Source organism: Chamaea fasciata, unplaced genomic scaffold (genome assembly GCF_029207755.1).
Source record: "Chamaea fasciata isolate MVZ Bird 193981 ecotype frontalis unplaced genomic scaffold, bChaFas1.0.hap1 SCAF_5, whole genome shotgun sequence".
NCBI classification, from domain to species: domain Eukaryota; kingdom Metazoa; phylum Chordata; class Aves; order Passeriformes; family Sylviidae; genus Chamaea; species Chamaea fasciata.
The window spans coordinates 73967149-73984418 of record NW_027094090.1 but is presented as its reverse complement, the minus strand read 5'-3'; the positions used below and the strand labels follow the sequence as shown (position 1 = coordinate 73984418).

The 17270-nt window shown below is 42.2% G+C and overlaps 1 protein-coding gene across 5 annotated transcripts in view; it reads left to right on the top strand.

Annotated features, from left to right (window-relative positions):
- CALD1 (caldesmon 1) overlaps positions 1-17270 on the top strand; it is a 175791-nt gene that overhangs the window by 110336 nt on the left and 48185 nt on the right. The gene's annotated exons all lie outside the window — the stretch shown is intronic.

Sequence of the window (17270 nt, the reverse complement as noted above, 5' to 3'; positions counted from 1 at the left end):
TGTGAGTCTTCCCTATAATGTAGCAAGGTGACAGTGATGCCTTGAGAAAGCTGACCTGAAACAGAGGCTGGACAGAGCTAGAGAATAAAGTAGGTATTTATTGAAAGGCCTTTAGGGTACACGTTGGGCAGGACAGGAGCCTGGCCAGGGCTACACCCAAGGTGGACGAAGAATGGTCAGAAAATGGCTGACCAGTCACAAGGTCTCACACTTTTATAAGTTTTGGTCTGTTTGCATATTGGGGTTTAATTGTCCAATTACAACTTGTAGTGGTTTGAAAGCAAAACAAATGAGAGGCTCCAAGTCAGAGATACAATTTAATAGGAAAAAAAGGAAAGAAAGTAAAATAAAATAGATGCAATAATACAAAAGACCACCGACAGGATCAGAATACAACCTCAGCGGAGTGATGGAAGCAGTCCAGGTGAGGTGGTCTTCCTGAAGCAGTGATCCTGTAGAAAGGTCTGGTAGCTCGGGTCCTCTGGGAATCCAGTGGGTAAGCGCCCCTCTGGTGTTCAGCGTCTCAGCTTATATCCAGGCTGGAATGCTTCGTTCCTCCCTCTGGGCGGAGCATCTCACAATGGGATGGTGAGTCATGTGATAAGGCCTGATGGGCCCATTAACAGGAGGTAGTCCAGGAGGGGGTTATCTGTGAGCTGTGTAGCAAAGGTGCTGATGGGCCCATTAACAGAAGATAAGCCAGAGTAGAGGAGGCAGGGAGCACTGCCTCACCTGGTTTCAACAGTTCATGAAGATGGTGATAGAATATACTTCAACCTAGGACACAGCTTCAGGTTGTGAGATCCCACCCTTCTTGTACCTCGCTTCAGCCCACCGTTGTTTGTGCTTTTGGGCCTGAAAGTTGTCCTTGGTCTTCATCAGGAAAAGGATTTGTTTTGTCTCCCTACTATGTGAAGAGAGCTTACTGACACTTAATATTAGGCTCGGAACTACATCCCTAGGCAGCACAGAATGTAAAAAACATGAAAGATAAAACTTAAGGCATCAACAGCGTGCTATGCAGTGGATCGAAATTGCTAGAGAGGAAAAAACACTGCCAGAACAAGAAATTTGCTAACTGGTCTGTGTTGAAGTGATGCCTGTGTCATCCCAGGGCCTTGGTAAGACACTGCAAATTTCTAGAAATTCCGCATTTAATTCTGAAAGCATGATGGTTTGTTTATAGTGTTCTTGTAATTTGATGGTAATTTGAAAATAATTTTGAAAAAGTGCTTGACATCAGGAAAAATATTCAGATCTTAGCTTCAGAATAAACACAGGCTCTTGAAAGTATGGACAAAGGTAAGGGCACCATAGAGTATCACAGTAGGAGACTCAAGACTGTGCCAATAGTTGTTAATTTTGAAGGAAGCGTTAATTTCCTTTTCCTGTTTTTCAAGAATTTTTATGTGTAGGAGAAATGCCCTTGCTGCATAAACATTTTTTAAAATAATGGCATTAAAATGCATGAATGAGAGCTTGAATCCAAATGTTTTGCTAGTACTTAAAGACTCTTTGTTTAACTCTTGCTTCTCTTTTTTTTTTTTATCTATTCTTTTGAACATAGCTATAATATGGTGTCTTGGTTTGGGAAGACAGGTATCTGCCAGGTAATAAAAAAAAACAACTGCAGGTTTTTTTTGGGATGGAGAGTGTAAACCCCCCCCTCCACTCCCTTTTTTTTTCATTTTCAATTATAAATTACAATCAGAGGCCCTTAGGCAAAGATTTGGGAAATAGGAATAGCAGTTCTTTGCTAGTATGTATTACAAAGCAAACAAATACAAAAAACCCCCACCAAACAACTACAGCATTAATAACAAACGAAAACAGTACCAAGAACCTTGAGGGCTTTGTTTCACAAAATCCAGGGCAGTTTGGTTTCGGTGCCCCTGCAGGATCCTCAGAGCACCAAGCTGAAACAGTGGAAAAGTCCCGGGCTGGTAGCTGGGATGGCAGGGTGTCCCGGCAGGCAGGGGCAGGATGTCCCGGCAGGCAGGGGGTGCAGGGTCACACTGTAGCAAGAGGAGCAGCACCGAAGAAGCCGAAGGCAAGGCAGGGCTGGCCCAGCTCCCGCGCGTGGCAGAGAAAACACAGGATTCAGGCCGAACCAGTGATAGTAGATTTCCCAGGACTGGATCCCTTTGGCCACAGTGAAAACTCTTCCAGCCAGCAACAGCCATTCTCTCTCTCCCCGAATGCCGGAAAAAGAAGAGCCCGCAGCTGCCTCAAGCTCTGTCTTTTACCTGCATTATCTCCCACTTCCAACTTTGTCCACCTCTTTGTTTTGGTTAAGTACTCTCAAGTATCCAACATTTGGTCTCTTTGGTAACTTATGGGGAAAAAATTCTTTAGAGAAAGAAGGAACAAACCTAACCCTCAACATATGGCTGGAGCCAAGATCAGTATAGGGCAAATGTGGCCAAAAACCAATAATAAAATAATAATATCTGCCTGTCCTTCATAACCTGCTCTGTATGCCTGCCTAATACTTTAGCTAAAAAGAAAAAAGAGCCAGAGCAGGAAGAGGAAAGGATCATTTTCTTTCCTCTGCAGATACAAGAGGGCAATTCGATCCCAGGTTTGGGTTCACTTCTCATCGTATTTCCTTTGGGGACATTTGTCATCCTTCTTCAGGGAAAGAAAAGAAACACCAGGTGATGTTTGTTTCTGAGAACATCATTTGGAGGTGATAATCATGTGTGCTGGGCGTGTAGACTGCATCTGGTTGCCTGGATAAATAGAGGAGCACATTTGGTGTAAAGAGGCTAAAATCGACCCAAAGACAAGGGCTGGAGCACCTCTTAACTGCAAGGTGATCTGACATCACTGTGTGGAATATAGACCAAGCTGGAGTGACTTCATTGGTGCTCCTCACCATCAGTAACACCTTCTTTAAACAGACTGAGAGGAGCTCCTGCATCTGCTGGAATAAAAGGAAGTTACAGAATTAATAAAATCCTTTGTATGTGTTTACAGGCTAGCTGTTGGGAAGGTGGGAGCATCTATCCCTCAAACCAGAAGGACTTGATCCACCTGCAACTGCTCTCATTGCTGGTAGCATTTGAGCTGATGCACACATTTGTGGATGATGAGGCCAACCCTCTGCTTTCTTTTGCAGCAGCTGCCATCATTGCTTTTCCTGCCACAAATGCCAAGAGCCAGAGAATCCTGGCTCCTGTTCTTAGACCTCAGTCTTAGTCTGCAGACTGGGCAGGAGCTCCACACATGAGCTCTGGGACTCACTGGGACAAAATGAGTCCCAAACTTTCAGTGTCACAGATTGATTCAGCTGGAAAAATACTCTGTGTGAAATTGTGAAATGTATTATTCATTTGCTAATTGCTAGGTTATGTTTTTCTTGAAGGGGGCTCTCAGCAGATACAGTAGTAGTAAACAAGTAGAAACAAGGCACGGGATCTGATATTGTGGTTTTGTGGAGAGTTGGATTGGAAATGCCATTATCTAGCCTATCTTTTGGGGAAGTATCATAGGACATGGAAGGCTGTCATCGGTCATTTGTGTTGATTCAGTCAAGCAATCTTTCTTCCCACCTGAGTTTGTGAGCCATTTGGTCACAAATAAAGAAAGGTTAAGCAGAATATCAAGAAATGTTTAAAATCACTTTAAATAATGAATGTTTTCTTAATTTACATGACCCCTCTGAGCCTCATGTGAGAAAGCACGTCGAGTGACATAACATAAGGTAGCAAAGATTATGCTTTGTATTTAGACCTCGTTCCTGTCTCCTTTAATCCTGATTCAGTGGCACAATTCCTACAGCTGAAGACACTCGAGTAATGATTGACCTCTTCCTTTCAGGCAGTTGCCTTAGAATCCTCTGCTTGGTCGTAAACATACGTGGACAAAATCTTGGTGTTTAAATGCATTCAAAAGATGGGAACAAATCAGTTTCCTTTCATGCAGCATTCCTAGTTTCCTTACCTGAAGTTTAATTGTATTGTTAAAGAATTTGGTAGGCATTCCCCATTTGGTTTCTAGATCTTTCTTCCACAGTTTAAAGTACATTATTTTCTGATCCCAGCTATCTGAAAGTCAACAGAAAAAAAGCTATTGCTTTGAGGTAAGTGTAAAAGAAGTGCCTTAAATGACACTGGATAGAGGAACCATGTCTGCAACTGTAATTTTCCCTTATAACTGATTTTTCCAATCCATCATGCTGCATACATTTGGATTTCTCAAATAGCAAAGGACTGTAACACATAGGGCCAAATCTGCAGAATGAGGGATGCTCTGGCAGTCTGGTTTTGGCATGCTGAAGGCATATTCTCCCTGTAAGATGTTTTTCCTCTTTTGCTTTGTGCTTGGTTTTAGTCGACAGTCATGTCCAATGACATGTGCTGGATTGAGACAAAATAATATGGATTTTATGAGTAGGGCTTATCATTGTGAGCATGGATCTTGTGTGTGTACGTGAAAAGAGCTGCTTGTATCTCTAGCTTTACACACTACAATTATTTCTGATCTGTCTGAGAGCTGCACATACGTATGGCACTGAGCTTTGTGGTCTTCACCTCTGGATGAAAGCTACCCTTCTTTATTCAGTATCTTCAGGCTTAAATTACCAGCCTGAGCTTGTTTTGGTTGCTTTTTTTGGGCAGGAACTGAATACTTTTAATAACTTTTAGAATCTCACTGGTAATTTTTGGTCAGGAAACCTCTTTTACAAGATTTTAACTCCTACTTTTGAAAGCATCTCACTTCCAATTGAGGCAAGTGCTTTTGGAGAATTTCACATAAGTAATTACTCTAATATATATTGAAGATAATAGGAGAGAAAGCTGAAAGGAACTTGTTGAAAGTGGTGTAGGTAGAGCAAGCTGCAGGTTGAAGTAAACCACAGCCCTCTCTTAGGCTTCAGCTGCTGTTTACCTCTTTTTAATAATGTTTGCTCTTGCTTTCTTTGTGGTATTTTGGCACACCATGTGGATGGGAACCACATTAATTACTACTTAATTCAGCAGTTTTAAACTGTAAACTGTAACTTATGAGGCGATGGGGTGGGAAAAATAGTCCTTTGGCCCAGTCTCCCACTAGGACATGGAGCTGAGAATCAGGGGAGAAACTATGGCCTGTTTGATGTTGAGTCATGAGACATGGCTGCCTGGCCTTTCCATACACCATGCAAGACTGGGCAAGGCTCTGAACTCCCACTCCTTTAGCTGTGCTTTTAGGGAAGGATTGTGAAGCATCTGGCCCTCAGCTAGAAAGTCAGAAGACAGAAAATGCCTTTGCTCCTAGCAGTTGCCAGCTGTGGTTTCTGGTATGTCGGTGGGTGGGTTCTCAACATGTCCATCTTGATAAGAAAATGCCTAAAGCCAGACCCTGCTCATTGTTCGTCAAAGGATCATTTTCTTTATCTCTAGTTTCAATTAAATGTAGAGTTTCTTAAAAAAAAAAAAAAAAAGAAAAACAAAAACAAAAAAAAAACCGCACCATGCTCCTCTCACAGCCACGTTTAACCTCTTAAGCCTTGTCACGTGCATCAGGAGTAACTAAGTTACAGCTAAGGGTCAGCGCTTATCTTCCTGGTTGAGTCAACTTCTCTTGACTTTCTCCAAAGAATTTTGTATCCCCTGAAATTCTGCTTGTCACATCTTATCATAGATGAGAGATCTTTTTCAGGGAATATTTTAGAGGAAAAAAATATAGCAAAATGTTATAATGGTTAAAAAAGTGTCCTTATATTGTTGTCCTAAATTATAAAAATGTAAGCATAAAAATAGTCTCCTGTCTAGTGAATGTTATTATTCATATTTTTCCTGCTAAGGAAAAATGGAGAAAGAAAACATCCCATCATTTGATTGGGTTATTTGAGAGGTATAGAGTCTAGGTTTTGTGTTTTCAGGAAGTACACTTTTAAAAAATGTGTTTGGGATTCAAATGGAAGGGTGTGGACAAAGCTGGGTTTTGGAAAAAGACTGTATCTAAGAAGAATTTATTTTAAATAATGCTGATAGAATAAAATACCAGCAAAGGATCACACTACACATGTTTCTTTTCTGTCTAGTTTCTTACACTCCCAAGATACCGGCTATCTATTCATCTTTGGGTTCAGAATTTGTCTAGGCCACCTGTTTCTGTATAAGTTGCTAAGTATTGTGGATGTTAAATTGTTTAAAGATTTAAGTGATGCAGGAGTCTTTGTCCATGGTGGTGTTCAGGGAGGTAGGACCAACTGATGATCCCTTTCCATTGTTGAAGTGATGGCATCTCCACTGGGAATTGTTCCAAACCCATGAAGGCCACACAACCACGAGTGTTTCTCCCAGCTGTGTATTTCCAACCTTAAAGAAGAGCTGAGTTAAATCACAGAACATCACATCAATGGTTGTTAGCTTACTTGTTGCCACGCCAAAATGAATTTGAATTAAACAAATGGCTTAATGCTTCCACCCTGCTTTTTAGGTTCTACCTTGGCATTTGGAGCTGAAGGGATTTTTCCACTTTCTTTGTATTCTGAGGTCTTTTCTTAGTCTTAAGCTCAGAATTTCACAGCAGCTTCAGTGTAAATAAATGAACACTAAGGATAAAGCTGCAAACCTTTCCCGAAAGAAAAAAAATGCTCTCAAGTATTAGAAGTGCTGGAAATCCTGCCAAGTTTTTGAAAATGCTTCTGATTTCTTTCTTTCCGACTTTTCTGAAATGACTATTCGAAACAAGTTTTTAGTATTTTTGAAGAGTTCTAGTGAGTTGAAATGTCTAGTGGCCATTTTAGTGGGATATTTCTAATTATTCCCATGGAAACCTGGAAATGTCAGAAGCTCTCTAGGTGCAACGATGATGCCCTAAGAACAGGTTTGTCTGCAGATGCCTGTGCTTTGGAATGGTAGAAAATTCACTTTCTGAATGTAAGTTGTTTAGATTGGAAGGGTAAATTCCTGCTATAAGGACTAAGTTCAGGAGGAAATTTGCAATACTGCATAGGCTTTAATCTCTCCTGAACCTCTGAATCCTGTAAGGGCCCCTGCAGGAGGAATCCTGGAATCCTTCCCATCCCATGAGGTTTATTCATAAAATGAGACACTCTGAAACCATCTCTCAGCACAAAACATCATCAGGGCATGAAAGTATAGCCACCGCTCTAAAACTCAGGCTGCAGCTTTTGGCAGATCTTGAAGGGGAGGTTTGCCATTTGAAAAAGGAAATTATATTTCTTTGTAGCTAGTGGCTGATATTTCTCTATGCAAACTGGACTGCTACTGACTCTTTTGACAGGTATTTTATTTCAATCTCCTTGAAGACAAGTCTGTCAGCTGTTTTGGGGAAGGATACACTTCTCTTAAGCCACTTAGATTGTCAGGTTTTTGAATTTTTTCAGTTTCTATGAGGAACTGAGCTTAAAGGGAGGATATTTGTTGGTGACACATTGCAGAGGATGCAAATCCATCCCAGTCAGTGAGAGCTGACAAGGATTTCTTTTATGTTTAATGGTGGCAAAGGGGGTTTTCCTGTTCTTTGAGGAGCAAAAAGAACAGCTGAGGTTCAGACCCTTTCTTGCTGCACACCAGAAACCCCTACAGGCTTGTGCAAGTTTGGCAGAGGTCTGTTTTTATACACAGCTCAAATCCTTAAGGAATCCTTGGATTCCTGAGCAGAACAATGAATCCTTAAGAACACTGGCTGGGATGGGTTTGCAGTGACATGGGAGACCTGGGAGAATTGTACAGGGATGCTGATCCTTGTGAGAGTGGTCAAGCTGTTGGGTTTCAAAGATGATGAGAAGAAAGTAATTCAGTATTTCTCCAGTTTCCCTTAAACGCAGGTGAGCATTCACAGTTGCTTTTCCTGCTATCATCTGTCACTGTAGATGGGAAGAAATCATGGGCTTGAGAGGTAGCTCAGACCTGTCCTATCCTAATGGTGTAAGGGATGATGGCCAGAGAGTCATTTTCCAGGAGAAGCTAGGAAGCAGATATGGAGTGCCCTAAAAGACTTGTTTACATGGTGTTTTTATAAATTACAACAGGTTCCTGGTACTTCTGTGCCAAAATAAGTATTAGCATTTGGGTATGCAGAGAAATAACCGAGAAAGAAATATATTGGGTCTTTTATCGCACTGAAGTAATTTAAGCCCTGTCTTGGTTTAGGAAGACAGGTGTCTGCTAGGTAAAATTACAATCAGAGGCTCTTTGGCAAAGATTTGGGAAATAGGAATAGCAGTTCTTTACTAGTATGTAATACAAAGCAAACAAACACAAAAAAACTCCCCCCCCACCAAACAACTACAGCATTAATGACAAACGACAACAGTACCAAGAACCTTGAGGGCTTTGTTTCACAAAACCCAGGGCAGTTTGGTTTCGGTGTCCCTGCAGGATCCTCAGAGCACCAAGCTGGAACAGTGGAAAAGTCCCGGGCTGGTAGCTGGGATGGCAGGGTGTCCCGGCAGGCAGGGGCAGGATGTCCCAGCAGCGCAGGGGGTGCAGGGTCACGCCGCAGCAAGAGGAGCAGCGCCGAAGAAGCTCGAAGGCGAGGCAGAAAAACGGCCCAGCTTCTGCTCGGCGTGCTTTGCGGCGGCTGAGATCCTCGAGGAGCGGCCGACACGCGTCTCCCGAACGCCGGAAGCAGAAAAGCACGCAGCTGCCTCAAGCTGTGTCTTTTACCTGCGTTATCTCCCCCTTCCACCTTTTGTCCATCTCTTTGTTTCAGCCAAGCACTCTCAAGTATCCAACACCCGGTCCCCTTGGCAACCCGTGGGGAAAAAATTCCCCAGAGAAAGAAGGAACAAACCCAACCCCCAACAAGCCCTCACAGTGTTATGCCCTTGATGCACATGCTGTGATGCAATTACATCTTTCTGTGAACTTCTATCACAGAATCAATTAATTTGGAAAAGGCTTCTGAAATTGAGTCCAGCCTATGACCACACACAGTGAGCTAGGCAGTGGTACTGAGCACCACATCCAGGCTTTTCTTACACACCTCCAGGGATGGTGACTCCACCAGCTCCCTGGGCAGCCAATGCTGATGTCCAAGCACCTTTCCGGGAAGAAATTCCTCCCTTTGTCCAACCTAAATCTCCCCTGGTGCCTCTTGAGGCTCTGTTCCGTGTAATGGTGATTCAATTTTAATTTCTTGATGCCCTTTTATGTCTCTTACCACACAATAAATCACTTTTTTTTTCCTTCTTCTAAAAGCCTGCAGTACCTGTATGTGGCAGAGTCCCAGCTGCCTGCCTGCAGGGGGCAGAGAGGAATTCTGCTGTGCAAGGAGAACTTTGCTCCACGGGCCAGGTGCAGTGGGGTTTGCATTTTTTTTTCCTTTCCCACTGCTTTCCTCTACAATGTTAAGCATGAACCATGGCTGTAGGCAAGAATCCAGCCTTGATGGAGTGCAGTCCTAATCTGATATGACAGGCCTTGTGGAAGTGTTCAGCCTCTACCCTTTGTTGCTTTCAAGAGGGAAATCCCATCAGATTGTGCAGTTGAGACTGGAAGATTTCATGTTTAGATTTCCCTAAGACAAGAAGAAAGTGAACCTTTTTTTTTGTGTATGTGTGTGGTTTTGTTTTGGTCTCCTTCAAGAAAAGGAGAACTGTTGGAAAAATAGATGTTAGATGCATCCTGTTTCTTGAATATTCCACGAAGTGCTACACTGCTAACACTGTATAATGTCCTGTTTGGTTCCTCCCTGGAAGAGGTTGGCAGGGCTAGCTGCACAGGGAGAGAAAGTTTGATGTGTTGCTAGCTCATCTTAGAAACTGAAAGTGGATTGGGATAGGAGTGCTAAGGGGGTTTATCAGACAGCAGGAGTTTCAGCGGGTCTCAGCGTTAGCACAGAGATTAACGTGCAAAGAAACCTCAGTTGTGAGCCATGCAAGTGAAGGGGTAACAGAGACAGTTCAGATCCACTCTCTGCCAGTTTGCTGAAGTGGATTTGAATGAAAATGAATGTATAACTAGCCTGTAATTTCCAAAGCATTTTTGTGTGGGTTTAGCAATCTGATTCCTGTCAAACCCAATGACTGTCATATTGACGCAAATACCAGACAATATTTAGAAAATTTGGGAAAGGTATTTTGCCAAGGAAGAGAAAAACCCAACCCCTCTCTTTTAACATGCATTCCTATAGGAATCAGAAATACTGAAGAAAGGGAAGAAGCATACTCAAGTGTTGACCATTCTAACAAAAATCATACTGTACTGGTCTTTTTTTTGATTTTTTTTTCTTTTTAAAATTTTCCACTGGCTGGAGGCTTTTGAAGGAAAGAAAAGACTCATCTTCTGTCTTGAATTAACTTTGTTAATGATTAACAGAGAAGTGCAGTATGTGTGGTGCCTTTTAATTAAATCAGAAGAGACATGATTTGGACAAGAATTTAGTTTCACTTTGAAAGTTATTAAATAAACTGACACTGTTTGCTCTCCAAAAGTTCCTGGAAGCATCCGGTGAGCTGGTAATCCCTGTGCAGCAAGTGAAATAAAGCTGCTTCTAAAACACCTAAGGGCCAGTACCAGATATTAAAAATGACTGGTTAAGTCAGACAGGGGCATAACTGAACATTAACTTGCACGAATCAGGTATCTGGTCTGAAGATCCAGTTTCATTTCGGGGATAACAAAGGTCCAAACTGACTGTTTCTGGTCAAGTTTGCATTTTGAATGCCTCTAAGCTGTTCAAGTGGCATAAGTTGTTGAACATTTGCTGCCTTTGGTGGAATTCACATGGCTTTTGCCAGCTGGGTTTATGGGGTTGTTTGTGAAGTGAGATCCTGACTGGGGCTTGGATGCTGCTCACCAGTAAAATTCAAAGTATCATAAGATAGGAGCTTTTAGTACAGAAACGTTTTCATAAATTGGCCCAGCAGGAAATAAATGCTCTTCTCCTCCCAGAGCTATGTGCATGTGTGCGTGTGCACACATTTATATAAAACTCTCCCAGCAGTGAAGGATCAAGCCCAAAGCCTAGACTCACACTGGCTTCAGACCGTGCATACTCTTGCTGGCATGTGGTGGCACACAGGGGTGAACAGATCCAACATATTACACTGTGAGTTTGCTGTTGTTTACTGATCTGACTGTTAAGGAGCTGTGGCTGAGGCCTTCACCCATGCCCTCTCAGCAGCGAAATCAAGGCAGAGCCTGTTTTGCCTGGAGATGCATCTATCATCTGTGCTTGTACCACACCTACCACATTGTGGCTCCTTCTGGCTTTTGTGGCCAAGCTTAAAGTGAATAGTTATCTTTGCAACATGCCTCCAATATTTTAAAAATAACATTAATAATCTCATACAAAAGCTGTTGCTGAAATTACCTATTGCCAGAAACAGTAGGGGCAAAGAGAACTTACATCTACATTATTGGCAGTTTAATGCTGATTTCGGTTTTGTGGGCTCTGCAGGTATTATCCTACATGGCTGTGAGCAGAAGTCCCACAGGTCTGGGCTTTGAGTGTTATCCTTCACACTGATGAAGCTGAAATTTATTAATAGCCATTATAATGCAGGTATAAATGAGAGACAGCAAATTTTAAAGTTTGAAAGCCAAAATAATACACTGCTTTTTTATTGCTGTGAGAATTGCCACATTTCCCTGAAATGCACAAAGCACAAAAGAACGGGCGTGGAACTGAGTGGGGAAACAGTGGCCATTCCATCTGCTGCTGGTGGTGGCTGAGAAATGGGAGAGACCAGAGTCTGTTCCTCACCTGTGGCAGTGCCAGGGAACAGGGAAAAGTGATAAAGCCTTTGTGATTGCTTCCTTCTTACGCATTCCTCCAATTCCAGTTGTCCAGTGATCAGAAAGTATCTGTATCCTGGTAGTTATATGGAGACTATTGTTTGCATCTCCATGTTTATTTGAAAGCAGTGAAGACATAAAGCAAAAGCTATGCTTTGGTGGAAGTGGTCTCTCACACCCAGGAAATATTGTGCTGCTTTATTTCTAGATTGTGCATTTCCCCATAAGTGATGGATAGAGAATGCAAACACCAGGAAATATGTTTTTCTAAACAAGTTTCAATTTATAGTGATAGTTCTCCTTGGAATATGATTTTAACACTTGTCTTGGAGTTTGTTTTGTTTACTGTTACAGCCATACATGCAGTCAGTAACTTTTCCGCGTGAAAAACAGGATAATATTACCTCAAAAACTGAGGACAGTCAGAGAAAATCAAATTCTCTTCCCTGTTGAGGACCAGGCTTCTGCCTGAACTGTCCAAGTCCATCCTGTCTCAGCAAAGCAGGCATCAGATAGGATTGAATGCTGCATGGATTCTATGTGGTTCTTATCGGGAGCTACATATTTGGGAAGTGTTTATAATTTCAGGCTGCAAGCTCTTGCATTCTAATGTACAAGGTTTGTGTTCCCAGTCCTGCAGAGCTTGTCTATGCAAATAGTTCTATCTTCTGATAAGGCATTTGCTACCTGATAATGTGTCAGTGTGAACGTGCAAATTCCGCTGGTGCGTGGCTCCATGATTTGCACATATGCAGATGCCCAAACCTACACATTTCAATCTGAGTATCTATTTTAATATATAAATCCACATACAGAGCTGGGTACTCACAGGTTTCATTGAGCACGTTAACATTTTTGACATTGCTGCTCTTTATAGACACCCAGGTAGTTGTAACTATAGGATAGATTTGAAAAAAGAAGGGAAGAATAGATATCATAGCTGTAGGATGGATTCTTAGTACTGAACTCTGAAAGAGCTTAGAAAACTTCCGACTGGGAAATGGCAGAGTCTCTGTTACTTGAGATATGTACAGCTTGACTTGGAAAAAGAAAATACATAGTAAGAGACAGGTCAGCATTATTTGATGACAAAGTGCATAGTCTTGTTTTTATAAGTACTCAAGAGATATACTCCAAGATCTTATTGTATGAGCTGCCAGACTTTACCTGCAGCATGTGATTTAAGACACAAAGTGTTGTTCATCCGTGAAATAAATTCCCTGCTCACATGCCAATGTCCTAGAACAAAATCTCATAGGATGGCAAATGCAGGAGCCTTTTGCCCTGTGAGATGCATCCACTGAGTTCCCTGCAGTGAGCTGTATTGGGGCATTTCAGAACAGACCTTAAAAAAAACCAACAGAGTTTGTCTGCTCTGTGAGAACATGAAAGAGACTGTGGCATCTTTCATTTTCCCAGGGAGGGAACAGTTAAAAATATTCTTCAAATAAGGAGCAGATGTTAATGTCATTAGAATGGATTTTTATAAAAAACAGAGTTCTCTTGCAAAATGCCAGTAGCTCTGCAAACTTATCTACAAGTCTGCCTGTTTATTTCAGACCTGTGGCACAGAGAAGAGGCAGTGCAGGGAGAGCTATTTACCGTCTCTGAAACCAATCAGGTACATTTCTCTAAGCTGCCTGTTTTAAAAATGCCTCAACATGGACTAAACAGCTAAAGAAACATGAAGCTATTTGAATAACGGGACAAGAACAGTGATCATCATAGCAAATTCCCTGTTGACAAATAGGTACAGACAGGAATAAGCTACATATGGATAGTCATGGTCTGGACAGTGCATATGCCTCTGTAAGGTTCTAAATTCACTATAATTTTAAAAGAAAAAAAGATTCACAGGCTTTTTTGATCAACTCGCTGAAAAGTCTGCCTTGCCTGTAGGAATGGTTAAGGTAGAAATAACAAACAAAATATTAAGTGGCTCTCTGGATGACCTCTGGACATTTTAATTGTTAGTATGAGCAGACACTGGAACCTCCCAGTAGTAATTTCCTTTTGGAAAGCTCTCACGTCTCCTTCCTCCTCCTCATTTTACTGCTTTTAATGTTCAGAAAATAGGAAAGGCCCTGTAGTTCCTTTCCTTGCTGCAACAGATGACCTTACACTCTCCTAGAGCCATTTGCCTTGAATTCATTGTCATGAATGACACCTCACAGGTGCTCTAGTGTAGTGAGCATTTGTTTGCTCTAGTTTTCTTCTCTTTCTAGTGTCTTCCTTAGGGGTTTTGGTGTCCTAGGTCTCTGAAATATCAGGACGCACAAGGAATGCAAGTTGAGACATGTCTCCTTGCCCAATAATTTTTTGTGCTTCAGATGCCCATGTGAATTTCTGAGATTATCTGGGAGGTGATTTGCCTCTTCCTGCTCCATATGCAAGATCTTCACCTCAGGGCCACAGTGTACTGAAGGTATCCCTCTTGGTTAAGTTGCTGAAGTAAACAACAAACATTTGGCTTCCAAATTTTAAAGGGTTCGCGAAGTGCAAGGATCTATAACTGCCTCAGATCCTGCTCCCCTTCTTTTCAAAGAGGTTGCAAGCATGGCACAATGTTGTTTCAGCTTCTTTTAGGGGAGCTGGTTCTGCACTGCTGGAAGCTTAGGGAGCTTCTGGATCCACACCCAGCTGAATGGGAATGCTTGGCATTGCAGTGGTTGGCCTCCTCCTTTGTGTTGCAAACAGGATGATCAAATGGCCCTGTAGCTCTTGTTAAAACAGTGATGTTCCTCGGCTGGATGGACCTTACAGCTTCAGTGATGGACACAGCTCCGAGAGCAGCTGGGGTGAGGCCTCCTGGGCACTCCCCAGGGTTCCCCAAAAGCTGCTCCTGTTGGTTATCCCAGCTCCACATGGCAGTGTACTCCTTGCCTCATCCAGTGGATTGATATTTGTGTGTCCAGGTTTGATCTTTGCAGGTGTGACAAATCATGGTGTGGCAATTTCTGGATGGAAGAAAGGATAATACCAATAATAACAATACCAGTACTGTCAAATTTAAAAATTAATTTGTGGGATGCCAACATGCAAAGCATGTTGAGCAGTTGTAGGCAGGGATGTCTGTCACAGATAACACTGCAGACAGACACTGATACTGCTTGCAAGTGGGATTTGCCCACCTTATTTGTCTTCAGTTTCTCATTTGCAGGCAAAGATTGCCCATGCCTTGAGGAGAGGCTTGCATGACCAGCACTGTTCATTGCTGAATCTATAGTCAAATGAAATCTATTCTCAGGAGTGCTGTAGATGCAATTTGTTCCTAAAGTCTTGAAGTTAAAAGATGAAGTTGACCTTGTGAAGCATTGTATTTCACCTGGACTGAAGTTCTCCTCCAGAATTTTGTAATTCAAAGCAATATTTGGAAATGCAAAGAAAGAAAAACTGTGATTCTTGTGACTACCCTAAGAGGAATATTTTAAAATGGTCGTGGAATCTACTACAAGTGGAAGAGGCTTCTCCTGTTTCTAATGGCCAGCAAATACAGCCATGCATGGCAGTACAGGCAGATTGTCTACAATTCTGAGACTATTTTTTGAAGGTGTAGGGTGTAGTGTTTTAGAAGTTTCAATTTGCTTTTATTTTTGTCCTGAATGGGAACTGTTTTGTTGGTGAGCAGTGCAACAACCTAATTTATTCCAGGATGGATTGAAAAGAGTGTAGAACAGTCAACTGGAATAAAAAGATTCTGTAACACAATAGTAAATAGAGACCTGTATTAGAAATCTGTAGGCCTGCCTTGGAACCCAGTTTAGAATTTCATAAACATCAACTCTTATGTCTGCCATCTGATTAAAATGTGGATATTGAAAGAACAGTGATACAATCTCTGTTTAACTAATGTTCTTCCAGAGGGAAGAATTCTGCTTCTGTAATTCCCCAGCAGTAGAAATGCCTTTTCCAGGAGGGGTAAATATTCCTCCTTTCTCAGCAGCATTTTTAAGGATACTATGTATTCATACTGCCTTACATGTTCACCTTCCTGTAAGGGCAGGGTAAAAAATCATGTAGCAATGGCCTGCCTGCTGCACCCTCATATCATTTGCAGATCTCTCTGCAATCATAGAAGTGGAATTCATATTTTCCTCTCTTGGCAATCAGCACCGTTGGCCTTTCCTTGCTCCAGACCAGAATTCCAGTTTATTTTATACACCAAAAAATGGAAGGTTTAGTGTACTTCAGAACAAAGGGCTGGGTCTACAGAAGGTGTGCATGAAGAAAAAGCAACTTTGTGGGGTACTGCAGACCTGTTCCTCTGTGTGTGTAAAAAAGCCCTTGTGCATTTGGAAAGGCTTGCTAGGGAATTGTTCAGCTATCTATAAAGCACAGAATTGTTACCTTTTCACAAAAAATCTATCTCATAAAAAGTGCAGAGAGAGTTTTTGGGAGGATAAAAGATCAAGTTGTTGCCTATGGAACTTAAGCAGAGCATAAATTTATCTCAGCATCCCGAGCAAAGTGCGGCCTTTGGATTCTTGAAAGCTCTGAGTAAAAAGAGTTGGGGTTGATGCTTCCCTGGCCATGCAGCATTGTCCATGGCTTTGTGCAGAGGGTGGCCTGGGTGCTCACAGCAGAGATTTCCCTTTGGGGTATTAATCCATCCTCACCCACTCTTGTAATTTATAAGGGTTAACAAGATCACAGCCCAGGGTGGAATAACTACAGGACTGCACAGTAAATTATTTCAGTTTGCTCACATTTTTGGGCTTTGAGGGGAAGGGGCAAGAGAGCCAAGCATCTGAAACTGGCAACTGGTGGTGACTCCATTTAAATCACTGTTTGCATTTCTATTTCCTGTTCCCTTCTCTGGGTTATGTGGAAGAACACTGAGGACAGTCTGTTAGGCTGGATTCAGCTCCAGGCCTGGTTTTAATCCTGTTGTTAAACAAAAGATGGTTTTACCTTGACTGCAGTTGTGCTTGCAGGAACTCCCCACGTCCTTGGATTTTTTTATGTTTGGCAATCACCCTCAGTCTTGAGTTGTCTGATCCAGCCTGACCTTTCACAAGTTAGACTGGATGCAAGTGCCTGCAAAATGCTTAGGCAGTGATTTACTGTCAGAAGGAAGGACTGTTCCCTGGATCATTATTTTATATCTGGGTCCTCTCATCTCTTGGCAGACTGCAGAGTGACTTTCTCATGAGCAAATACCTGCAAAGGCTCCTCTGTGCAGTGCTGAGGCTGCTCAGTGCTCAGACAAGCTGCCTGAACAGAATCCCTTCTTGTGAAATCTGAACGGGAAGCAGGAGTTCGTCAGGCAGCTTGAGCAGCTGAGAAATCTGCAGGAATTTCTGTAACTGGGGGCCCAGCAATGACGAGGAGAATCTATTAGAGAGAATACAGTAAAAAAAAAATCATAGGATCACAGAGCAGAGGGGAGGGGGATACAAGACAGATAATGAGCTTGATAACAGGCAAATACAAGAGCTATGGGACCAACCAAATGGTTAAACCTGTGGAGTGGAAAGAGCATCCAATGAATCTCGCATGCCTGAAAGGATAATGGTATTTTTATTATCTCATTCCACGCCCTGATCATCCTGTCCATTTGCTCCCTGG